The following is a 12,308-nucleotide window of genomic DNA, read 5'->3' on the forward strand; positions in this document are numbered from 1 at the left end:
TCACATGCCAATTACCACTCTCTACAAAACAGTGATGTATATTAGATGAGAATACGCTTTTTTTTTGCTATCTGATATGTTAGTTTATTTCCAGTATAAATTAATATGGGATATAGTGAATATATATATATATATATATATATATATATATATTTCTTAATATATATATATATATATATATATATATATATATATATATATATATATATATTTCCATTCTGGTTATTCATTTAGACCAGCCACAAATTACGAATGTTTATCACCTTTTATATTTCTTTCTTTTCATATTTATTCATGCAGTCATGCACTGATTTCTACTGTATTTTTTCCCATAGGGATTAATGGCTTACTTCAATAATACATAGTATATTTATTTTGTTTATAACTTCATCTTAAAACAGCATCTGATTTGTCATCAATTGTAGTACATTTCTATTATTAGAACAACATTACTATACACTTTATTTTAGAGCTAGGACCAATTTCTTTCTTTCTTTCTTTCTTTCTTTCTTTCTTTCTTTCTTTCTTTCTTTCTTTCTTTTCTTTCTTTCTTTGGACCAGGCTTTATTTATTTATTTATTTATAATAGTTAGACATTTGCCATTAATATCCCTCACACAATGACAACCCCCTACCCCCCATCCACTCCCCCTCTGACATTGCACACTTTTTTAACTAGACATGTTGTAATTCTATTTACGTCGAGCTGAAATGATTTTTTCATTGACACAAAATACCCGAGGTCAAATATTACGTCTTGTTTGCTATTTTCTCAATGTTATACATAGAGTTAATCATTTTTTCCTATACAGTTCTAATGGATATTAGTTGTATATCCTAAATTTAACAAAATTATCTTGAGGCCTTATTTTGCCTAATATTTGATCACAAATTAACTACATGCAGTAATTCTGGTAACTTCCAAGTAGCACCTATGAGATCAACTATCTGCATATAACAGGTCTCAATTCTGTAAATAAATGAATAAATAATCAAACAAATAAATGAATAAATAATCAAACAAATAAATGTTTTAAAGTCACTGGAGAGTAATCCAGAGCAGGAAGAAATTGGAGGGTAGGCTACATTTAGAAAAACAGAATGGCATTAGATAATTTCCTATATTACATATTTTCAATATTATGTGAATTTTTGCCTTATAGAAAACCTACAGTCTTACTGAATTGAAGAACTAAACACACAGCTCAAGAAGTCAAATTGGATGGATAGTAAATTCTGGTATGGAAAGAGCTACACAGGGCTTATATTTTGTATATAAACTCTACATAAATCTCTGGCTGGTTTCAAAACTTACAGGTACAAGAGATACTATAAACAACCCAGTTAAAGATAAAATAATTGAATAGAGATTTATTTTGCTACATATTACAGGAAAGACCAAGTTGGGGGTTTTATTGTGTATCAAAATTACCTTTCAAATTAATATAACAATTCAGATTCTATAAAGCATATTCTTCACATGGTAAAGGGTATAACCTTAAATTAATAGGTATATAAAAATAAGTAAATGTGAAACACATATGAAAGGAGAAAAAGAAAGCAAGATAATGCAATGTTGTTCCTAGCCCCAAAATGACTTAAAGAATCTATTGAAACTATGCTGAAAGATCCAAAAGAAAATTATGATTGTAATGAATGAACTAATGTAAATGTCAGCAATTAAGTACAAACTATAAAAAGACATAATAGAAATAAATAAAAAAGACAACACCTATTTTTTTTTTGTTTTTATTACTGGGTGGACTTACCAGTAGAACATGGACTTAAAAATGGAACACAGAGGCCAGAGTAAAGAGTCAGCGAACTTTGAATACAGAGCAATAGAAATTAACCAATCTGAAGAATAGAATTATGAAAAAAGAGAAAGGAATGAACAGAGCCTAAGGGACCTGTTAAAATATGCCAAAAGGTCTGATATGCATGTAAGTGAAACTCCAAAATGAGAGGATCGAGAAAGTTGCCAATAAAAAAGTACTTATGGAAATAAGGTAAAAAATCTCAAATTAATTAAGAGAAATTTACAGATTCAGAATTCCAGAAAAATACAACGACGACAAATACACCAGTGTGTCTACTATATGCCATATCTAGGTTCATCATAGTCAAACCACCGAAGATCAAAATTAAAGACAATGTCTTCAAAGAAGCCAGAGAAAAATGACAGAGCGAGCACAGAGCCACAATGATGAGAAGCATAACCACTGAATTGTCACTAGAAAATGGGGACAGAAGACATCTTTAAATAAATATAAATTAATAATGATAATTCATTTATTTAAAAATGTCAGTTAAAAGTACTGTATCAAGTAAAATTATTATTTAAGAATGAAGGCAAAATAAAAATATCCTGAGGTCAAAGACAACAAGGAGGATTTCTAACTAGCAAATCTGCATTATGAGTAATACTAAAAGAAAATGTTCAGGCTGAAGGGAAACGATACAGGATGGAAACCCAAATCATCCAGAAAAATAAAGAGCATGAAAAAGGTAAATATGTGAATATACAGTATAAGGGATTTATTTTCTTGAAATCTTGACATACACATGCTCTCTGAAGAAAAATTATTATATTGTCTTTTGGTGCTTATAACATGATGTATGTCATTAATAACATAAACAATAGGGAAGAATAAAATATAAAAAGTTAAGGAAAAATTGTAATCCTTATATGTATATACATATTTATTTATATAATGAGTGTATATACATATATGTGTAGTGTTTGCGTGTGTGTGTGTGTGTGCGTGTGTGTGTGTGTGTAGTGAGAGAGAGAGAGACAGGTATGAGGCAGAGAAACAGAGTTGTAAGTTAAATTATAAATAGGTATACTGATATTATAAATAGGTGAAATAGAATACCAAAAAGCTTTCAGTTAATAAAAGGAAAAACAACAGGAAATAAGTTATCTAGGAAAAATAAATCCAATCAGATAAATGAATTACATTCAATCTTAATGAATTTTAAATATTTCAAAATTATATCATATCAGTCAAATATCCAAGATGGAATAATCACATTGTGACTTTCAGTAAAAACACTATTGAGTGGGGGAAAAAAAGTGACTAGTTCAGGTTGCAGCTCAATTTTCCAAGTTTTTTTCTTGAAGAAAACCAGTGTTTCTATATGCTTTAAGTGCAGTTTTCATTTTGTCACACAGAATATTAAGACACATAATCAAATATAATTTAATAAAAATATTGTTTACTGCTTAAACAAAATTATATTTCACTGAAGCTAGCTTTCTTGTTGTTTTAACCGTATTGGCAGTGAAAAGTTCAATGACTATTAGAACAGATTGGAGTGACTGTTAGATGCATGTTAGGTACTAGTGGTTCACTGCCCGTTGATTTTGCATCCTTCAGAAAGTCAACAATTTAAAAAAGTGAAATAACATACCGTGTTCCCCAAAAATAAGACCTAGCTGGACTATCAGCTCTAATGTGTCTTTTGGAACAAAAATTAATATAAGACCCGGTTTTATTTTAATATAAGACCGGGTCTTGTAATATAATATAAAATAAAATAATAAAATATGTATAATATAATATGTGTAATATAATACCGGGTCTTATATTAATTTTTGCTCCGAAAGATGCATTAGAGCTGATGGTCCGGCTAGGTCTTATTTTCGGGGAAACATGGTAACAATTACTTTGAAAAAAATTTTATTTTGCAGATTCTTTGAAAGGGTCTCACGGGTTCCTTCTAGTTCGCGATTTACACTTTGAGGACGTGTGTATCATAGGATTAAAAATAAGCCAATAATAATAACGTATTCTAAGTTATGCATTTGGGAAAAATGTATCATTCACATGTTTACTGAACATTTAGTGATATTTTGAAGGGATGATTTAAAAGCCATAACTTAGAGAATAATATGCTGTATGGCCTTTCACATTTGCAAATGTAGAGGGATAAAGTCAGTTTTTAGTCAAAGCAGTTTAGTTATGATCATTAAAATTGGAAGGCTGTTTTTGCCAATGAAATATTGGTCTTCACTTACTGAAATACACATTTATTTTTACTCAGTGCCATGAAGGGTAGCATTAAATTATGTCTTTGCAGGGTACCAAAGTCATAATGAAAAATGTGTCATTATAAGAAAAAGTAAATGATGATAGCCACTCCTAACAGCTTGATAACCTAATTTACTTATTGGAGGCAACATAGCCACCATAACCTGCTGACTGTTTCTAAAGTGTCACAAGATAGTGTCAGGGGAAATACATTCTCCTGCACATATAGTGATAATGCCCCTGATCCATTGGACTGATTATTCAGTGTTACTGACAGATTTACACTCATTCCCCATTGAGTCGCTTTTTTTAACTTACCCTTCCCTCTACCCTTTTGGCCACTGAAACACATTTTTCTTTAAGAAACTGTAGGCATAGTATGTGGAATATGACTAAAGATAACTGATTATAATAAGATTAGGCTTCTTACTCTTATTCACTCACTTTCATTGGTTATAGACTATGTAAAGAAAATTTAAGTAAACCTAACGTATGCTGTGCCCTAGTCCTTTATTTTGTGAGTTCATTTAACAATGTATCTTACTATTTGTATAAAAACAGATAGATATAGCTATTCTGCTGTAAATGCTACACAAATTGTTTCATTCTTCTGCACTAACAGCTGCTGTAACGCTTAACTGTTTCTTAAAATAGCCTGCCATGAATTCATTAATGTGATTAAAAAAATAGGGAATATAATCCAGGAAATCTTGACAGAAGAATTGGGAGGATTTTTTGGTACTATATGAAAGAGAGAGCTTAGTAAGCTGTTATTTCAAAGAGATGAATTGTATTGTTAGTAAAAATATCATCCAGAGTGCTGGAGTCTCAAACTCCTAACTTTGGAATTCAGTACCTCTATTATAAAGATGTAAAAGTTTTAGGGATTTCATTCAGATACCACTTTATATTCTTTAGATTATCCATTGTCTTTATCCTTTTGATAGTAACTTAAATTTGCAAATATCTCAAACACTTTCAGCTTCTCACCTAACAATCAAGGTATATGATCTCTGGTGCAATTTGTGGTGTGATTAAAAATAGCATGATTGTATTTCAAAAGGCAATACCAAAAGAGTTGTATCAATCGATACCAGTATTAATCAGTATTTATGGAGCTCCCCAGCTACACTGACTGATTCCTATGGCAACACTAGTTTGAATATATTAAACTTATACTAAATTATTGAAAATTATAGTCCTATATTTATATGCATATTATTGGAAATCAAAATGTATGCAAGTCTTTTTTATACTTAATTTAGTGGTTACGAAATAACTGAGTTATTTTTCTGAGTATTATCTAATCCAATCAGTGTTTTAAGCCATTTTGTTTAATCTATAACATATAATCCCTTTCCTATGTTTTAGGAAACACTTGGTACATGCCTCAACATAAACATAGTATTCTCCTATAGTACCCGATATGGTATACCATCTTGATCCTCCTCTAATACTCCAATTGCTTGGAATATTGAGTATTGATGATCTATGCTTACATCCCTGTGCTGAGGGTACCTGCCTCACACAAGTTCTGGTCAGTAAGGGAATTATAACTTGTTCTTTTTGCCTTTACAAATGACATTTCTAAAGAGCCTTTCTAGCTCCACCACTCTGTATGGCACAGATTGAGTTCACTGTAGCAACTGTGTCACAGTTCAGCATCTCTTTCTGACCAGTAATAATTCAATTGCTCTCTCAAAAGTCTTATTCTTGAGAGCTTTTACCATAAAATCTCCTGCATGTACATTTGAGTCTGTTTTCTAAGAACAAAAACCTAAATCATTTAATTCTGCCACCTCCTAGGAAACAAACACAGATATGTAATTGTGCAGTTGGATCACCCACCATCAGCTGACAATGAGGGACACATCACTGGTAGCATGATGACTATGGATAGTTCCTAACATTTTGTAGCAATGCCATTGTTACATTTCATAAGTGATAAGGTGGTAAACTAAAATGGGACACCTATAGAGGTTAATTTACTAATGGGCACAACATATCAGGCCTTTGAGAGGTATGAGGAAAGTAGTAATTATAAGAAGGATGGCATTTGATGGTTGTTTTGGGGACTATCAATGCATTGGAGAAAGCCAATGGAAGGCTGAAGGTGATTAATCACCAATTTAAGTGAAGTATAACAACCAGAGGGACTCTTTAGTAGCATATAAAAAATTTCTCACCTCAACTATAGGGTACTAAAAGCTATGAATTGAGCACAGGACATAATTGGCAAAGAAGCAGAGCTCCCAAAAAAGGTTGACATTCCATTAATTTCAGTCTGCTATGCCAATGTCAGAGGACTGTTGGAGAGAATTGTAAATTTACAATATGGCATGGGGATCCCTGAATTAAAGCACTCATTTTGAATTAAAGACCTCCTGCATGTTCTAGGCCTGTAAAAAAAAAAGAAAACAAAATGGCCCACTCCTTTCAGTTGAAGGCTAATTCTTGCTGAAGACAGTGTATGTGCCTTTTCAAACAATACAGACACTTATCAGGGTCTATCCTAATCTCTCTTGTAGCCACAAAACCAATAGTTCCACTCAGGGACTGTATCCTACTGGAGCTGCAGAAGCCTGACAAGTATTATGAGGATAGATGCTAAGTTTCCTGTAGCAAGAGTGGGATGGAACAGAAAGTTTGACAAAGGATTGATTATCATTGTGGGAACATTCTCCTTGGATAAAAGATTTAAAATGTTGTCAAGGACTTAGAGGTGGTAGTAAAACCAAAAGGGACATGTGCTTACACACAGATGTTTCGATTCTTGAAAACTTTGAAATGTAAAGGCCTACACTATTTGAGATAGAAATTCCAGACTTCTATGGGAGCCCATGAAAAATTAGAACAAAAAGCTTAGCAAAATGAAGGCTGAAAACACACACGCCAACTGTATTCTGTGTAATGGCACAGAAATTGCTTTATACCACGGTGATGAGACATGTATTGGTGCAAGGGGAAACTAATACGTCTGAAAAGCTCATTGGAGTCTTCTTTTTTGTAGCTTGAAGCTAGGGGAGGCTGTTTAAGAACTGGTTTGATTAATAGTAGAGGTGAGCATAGGATCCCAATATTATAGCATTTATATGATGGCCTTTAACCATCAGAAACAAGGTGGAGGCAATTATTTTAATATGACAATGACAGAGTGGCAGCCAGAGGGCTTGTCTTGTACAGAGCTATTAAGATGGTTTCCCATGGTGTCCCTAGGGAAAAGACAGATGGATAGCAGCAAAGGAATCTCTCAATCAAAATAAATCAAAGATGACTTGATTTATAAAATAAACCAGGAGACTAAGAATAGAAGGCAGCAGTAAAATGTCACAATATCTTACCTACTTTCTAGTCCTTTGTTTTCAGTTCCTCAACCCATTATCAGATGGAAAGTCTGAGTCCCTAGGAAGGAGGATCCTGCATCACCATAGAAAGTTCATATAATAACTCTTTCCATATTATTCCTCAGAGGGACATATTTCCATTAACATGACTAATATAGTGGGGACAAGGAAAATGTAACATGTTGTAAATTGGGTCCAGTTCATCTGTAATATCAAGGTACCAAAGCATCACTATGGCCTCCTGATAGAATGAGGCATACAAGGGGTAGATAATAAATTGAGGTCTGGACCAGGTCTAAATTGCAATGAATCTACCAAGTGTGCAAACCAAACCAATAGTAATGTGCCTGGTCTAGAATATTTGATTGAACCCACTTGTTTTTTTCTTGGTCTGTCAGATGATAGCTGTTGTAATGGGAAAACCCAAGAATAAACCTCTAAAATTGCCCCTTGTATAGGCTAAGATACTAAATGAAAAATTATTTCAAGACTTCTGCTTCAATCTATGAAGGGCTCATTGTTAGGCCCTTGTCCTTCCTTCATAAACAATTAGAAAACCAAAAAAATACACAAAACGATAGTCTTCAGACAATGAACTGGAGTCAGCCCAGGACTTTGTCACCTAGAGAAGAGAAACCAGTATGATGAGTCCCCAATTTTACCCAGAGTGCTGCCTGGAGATAGTTTCAAGGTTGTAATGGAAGGAGAGAAAAGCTAAACAGGGTCCAATGACTTATTGAGTTGGGCAGACAGGAGGCCAAAACATTTAGAATTCATGGAGCAGAATAGCAGTGATTAGAAAACTGCATACAGAAAATTTGGGGATTTAAAGAGGGATCTCCTAGCTTCTCTGGCTATATACTAATCTGCTCTTGTGTGTGGTGATACTTCTTGAGGCTGGAGAACAGTAGGCTGAACAATTCCCTAAGCTCATGTAAAACTAAAATCATTCACATTTCCAAGAGTCAGAGTAGAGAGTCCCTGTAATAAAAGTACCTCAGGTAAAGTCCTCAGACGATCCATGCCTTCATAGAGGAGCCCTAGAGGAAAGTCGATTCTGTGTCCTAACAAAGCTTAAAAAGAAAATTATAGAGGATCAAAAGTACCTGTAAGTTAACTGCATGTCAGAACGTAGTCCCACACTCTTAAAAATGCCACAGATTCCAGTAGTCACAATATGAAATTCACAATTTCAGATATCCAGTCAAAAAAGCAGCAACATATGACCCATACCAGGAAAAGAGACATAGAACCACACATGACAGTCATGATGGATGAGCAGGAAAACATTTTAATACAGCTATTGTGTTTATTACAAATATGTTCAGCAATTAAAAGGAAAGGATAAACATAATGAAATGAAAATATAAAAACTCTAAATAGATCATCTAAAGTTGAAAAATAAAATATCTGAAATGAAAAATACAGTTGTTAGATAAACGGCATTCAGTTGCTATGGGAAAATAAAAAGAATAACGAATGTGAAGATACAGAAATGGAAGCTACTTATGAAGCAGAGAAAGAAAAAATAAAGTCGAATGGAGCATTGCTAACATGCAGAACAATATCAAGATGTCTAATGAATTAGCAAGTGAATCCAGAGGAGTCAAGAAAAAAAAAAGATAAAATTATTCCCCAGATTTTTCAAAGTATAAGAAAATTATAAACCACAGATCCAGTAAGCTCAAAAACTGAAGAAAAATAAACATGAAGACAATCACATATTGTAATCAATTTAATCATAAGAGGGCCTATCATAGTCAATTTACTAAAAAACGTTAATAAAAAGAGAATGTTAAAAGTAGCCAATTAAAAAGAAAATTATATAGATAGGTATAAATATGAATATTTTAAAAATATTTGCCATCTGGAAGGCAATGGGACAGCATCTTTAAAGGATCAAAAGTGAATAAAAAAATAAAATATGCGTTAACTTGAGATTTTATACCCTGAGATAATAGTTTTTGAAACTTAAGGCAAAATAAATACTTTTCTCAGACAAATCAAAGCTGCAAATATTTACTGCAGAAGTATACTGACGGAAATGGGAAAGAAGTTTAAGGCAAAATGCAAAGTAAAACAAAATGGATATGTGGCTTTAGAGAAAATAATGGATAAGGCCAGAAATGGTAAAATCTGAGTAAATGTAAAACATATTTTAAATCTTTTAATAATATTTAATCAAAGCAAAAATCATGCAACAATGCACTCTTGAATATATACGTAGAAGAAGGATGGAGCTATACTACTAAGATCAGTGAGCTATTTGGACAAGTAGTATAATATTATTATTTAAAAGTAGATTACGATAAATTTGACATGTATGTTATAAAATCTGGGCTGAGTCAGCAAAATATGGCTTGAAGTCCAAGTCTGTCCCTGCCCTAGAGGTTAGGAATGTTGTTTACATTTTTTAAGATACTAAAAATAAATAAAGTAGACGAAGGAGAAATAGGAAAATAATAAAAAGTAAAATTATTAAGAGGTAGAGGCAAAGCAGGAGGAAGAAGGGGAATAAAAGGCAGTGATCACATGTGGCCCTTCAGCATCTGGCCAATCCTTTTTTAAACAGCCAGATAAAAATATTTTAGGATTTGATTTGTAGGCTGCATACAGTCTCTGAAAAATGTAAGAAAGAATATAAATAAATGAGGCCATTTCAAAATGGAGTTGGAGTTGCCATCCCAGAGAAACTGCCTTGCACTTCTACTCTTCAAACCTTAGGAAAGTTTAAAATGGGCACAGAAAACTTTGTACTGGATCAAAAGTACCTGTAAGTTAACTGCATGTCAGAACGTAGTCCCACACTCTTAAAAATGCCACAGATTCCAGTAGTCACAATATGAAATTCACAATTTCAGATATCCAGTCAAAAAAGCAGCCAGACAACACTTTATTCAAAACAACTGTTTACAAAGCTAATGGGAAAGCAGACATTCTGACTACTACTAGACTGAAAATTAAACACATTCTTTAGAATTAGCACAACCTTGTATAGTTAAAGAATAACTTAGCTCATTTCCATGTATCAAAATGCCTTCTCTGACTTATTAACACTGATAGAAATCCCTTCCTTCTATTTACATATTTGTTCCCCTTTCCATTCTCATTAAAAAACCCTTGCTTTCGCCTCCAATCAGAACACTATTTGGGTTTCAGCCTGAATCAGTGCTTCCCAAATAACTATTATTTTAGAAATGACAAGAGAAAAATCGCAGCAGGCCGGAGGGTGAAAGGAAGTGAAAAGAGAGGTTAATCAGTTAACATTTGTGAACTGAAACCAGAAAAATTTCTCACATTACTCAATGTATGCTGAAAAGTTGAATCAACTTTCAGGTGGCTATTTCAGCAACTATGTAGCCAACCACCAGACACCATCGCGTCTTGCTTACCCATGAACTTTGTGGACTGCTGACCATAACCAATTCAGGCACAGCAATGCTTCTTCTTTACAGACTATACACCTATCCCAGAACTTCTTCCACCTCATCTTTTCCTGTCAAACCTCTACAGCCAATGTAAATTCTTTCAAAACAACTTACATCTTTCTTCTCCAAAGTATTGTATAAAACAGCCCCCATCAGTCCCAGGATGGCAGATATGTTTGTCTTCTCCATCTAGCCCTGCTGCTGGTGATTGAAACGTCATGCCCTAGGTGGGGTCCTTTTTCTAGTTAGCATATGGCTCAATAAACCCTTTTTTTCAGGACAGCATTCACCCTTGAAAGTTTTTGTTGAATAAATAATAAATCTCAAATAAACACTTATTGTCTCTTACTTTGGCCTTTATTTTTAGGTTAACAGTCACATGTTTGTGTTTCTGCCTCCTGCTTTAGAACACAACTGAAGAAATAAAAAAGATATAGCCAATAAAACAATAGTGGAAATAAAATGGGGTCATCAAACGCATCTTATAAAAGCAATTGTAGCTTCCATTCAAAGTCCTACTATCATCTTTCCTGCTGGAGTTGTGTATTGAGTAATGAAACTGAAATATATCCTAATGGGTGATGGAAATGCACACACACACACAATTAACACATCAGATTATGTGAAAGTAAAATTATTGATTGCTGGCAAAAAATAAATTGGCTTCATTGCTTAGTTAGAGGTGTTGATGAGCCAAATACAATTAAGCACAAGTAAAATTGTTTATTGCCTGAATATAATCAACATCTAATTTTTAAAACATTTAGAAATAGAAAAAAATTACATTGAAACAACATAATTACTTATTGAGTTTTTATTATGTGCCACTCTACAAAGCACTTACACGCTTTATTATAGTCACTCATTCAATGATTACAACCTGATAAGAATTGTGCTGTTATTATCATCATTTTAATTATAAAGAAAACTGAGGCACAGAAAGTCTATGTCATTATTAGCAGTATGTTTCAGCTTATTTTTTTATTTGAAGTATTTTTACATAGCACCAAATTTATTTAGCTAATTTGATCAATAGAGAGAGGAAATATATATATATATATATATATATATATATATATATATATATATATATATTTAATGGTATAAGTTATTAGTTTGCCCATACTGATTAAATTAAAATTGTCAAACTATGTGCAGCACATGCTAATAGTGTGCTGCATATTTTAGTAATGTATGTATTAATAGGCTGTTCAGTCACAGTAGCATCCGACAAGTTTTGATGACAAACTGGGAGCTACTACTTCAGAGGGAATGGTGATAAAAAGCCTCTGATTAGGTGATATTTTAGATGTGAGCAATCCTCAACACGTCATAACACAAGTATGCGTTAAATACTATGTTCTAGGCTATAGAGATATGACCCTGAAAACAAGGGAGGTGAGGCCCCTGCCTTCAAGTATGTTGAATGACAGAGGCAGAGTCAGAGGAAAACAAGCAAGTTAACTTTAGACATTAAGTGTTACCATGTTTCCCTGAAA

The sequence above is a fragment of the Rhinolophus sinicus genome, linkage group LG01 (assembly GCF_036562045.2).
Source record: "Rhinolophus sinicus isolate RSC01 linkage group LG01, ASM3656204v1, whole genome shotgun sequence".
NCBI classification, from domain to species: domain Eukaryota; kingdom Metazoa; phylum Chordata; class Mammalia; order Chiroptera; family Rhinolophidae; genus Rhinolophus; species Rhinolophus sinicus.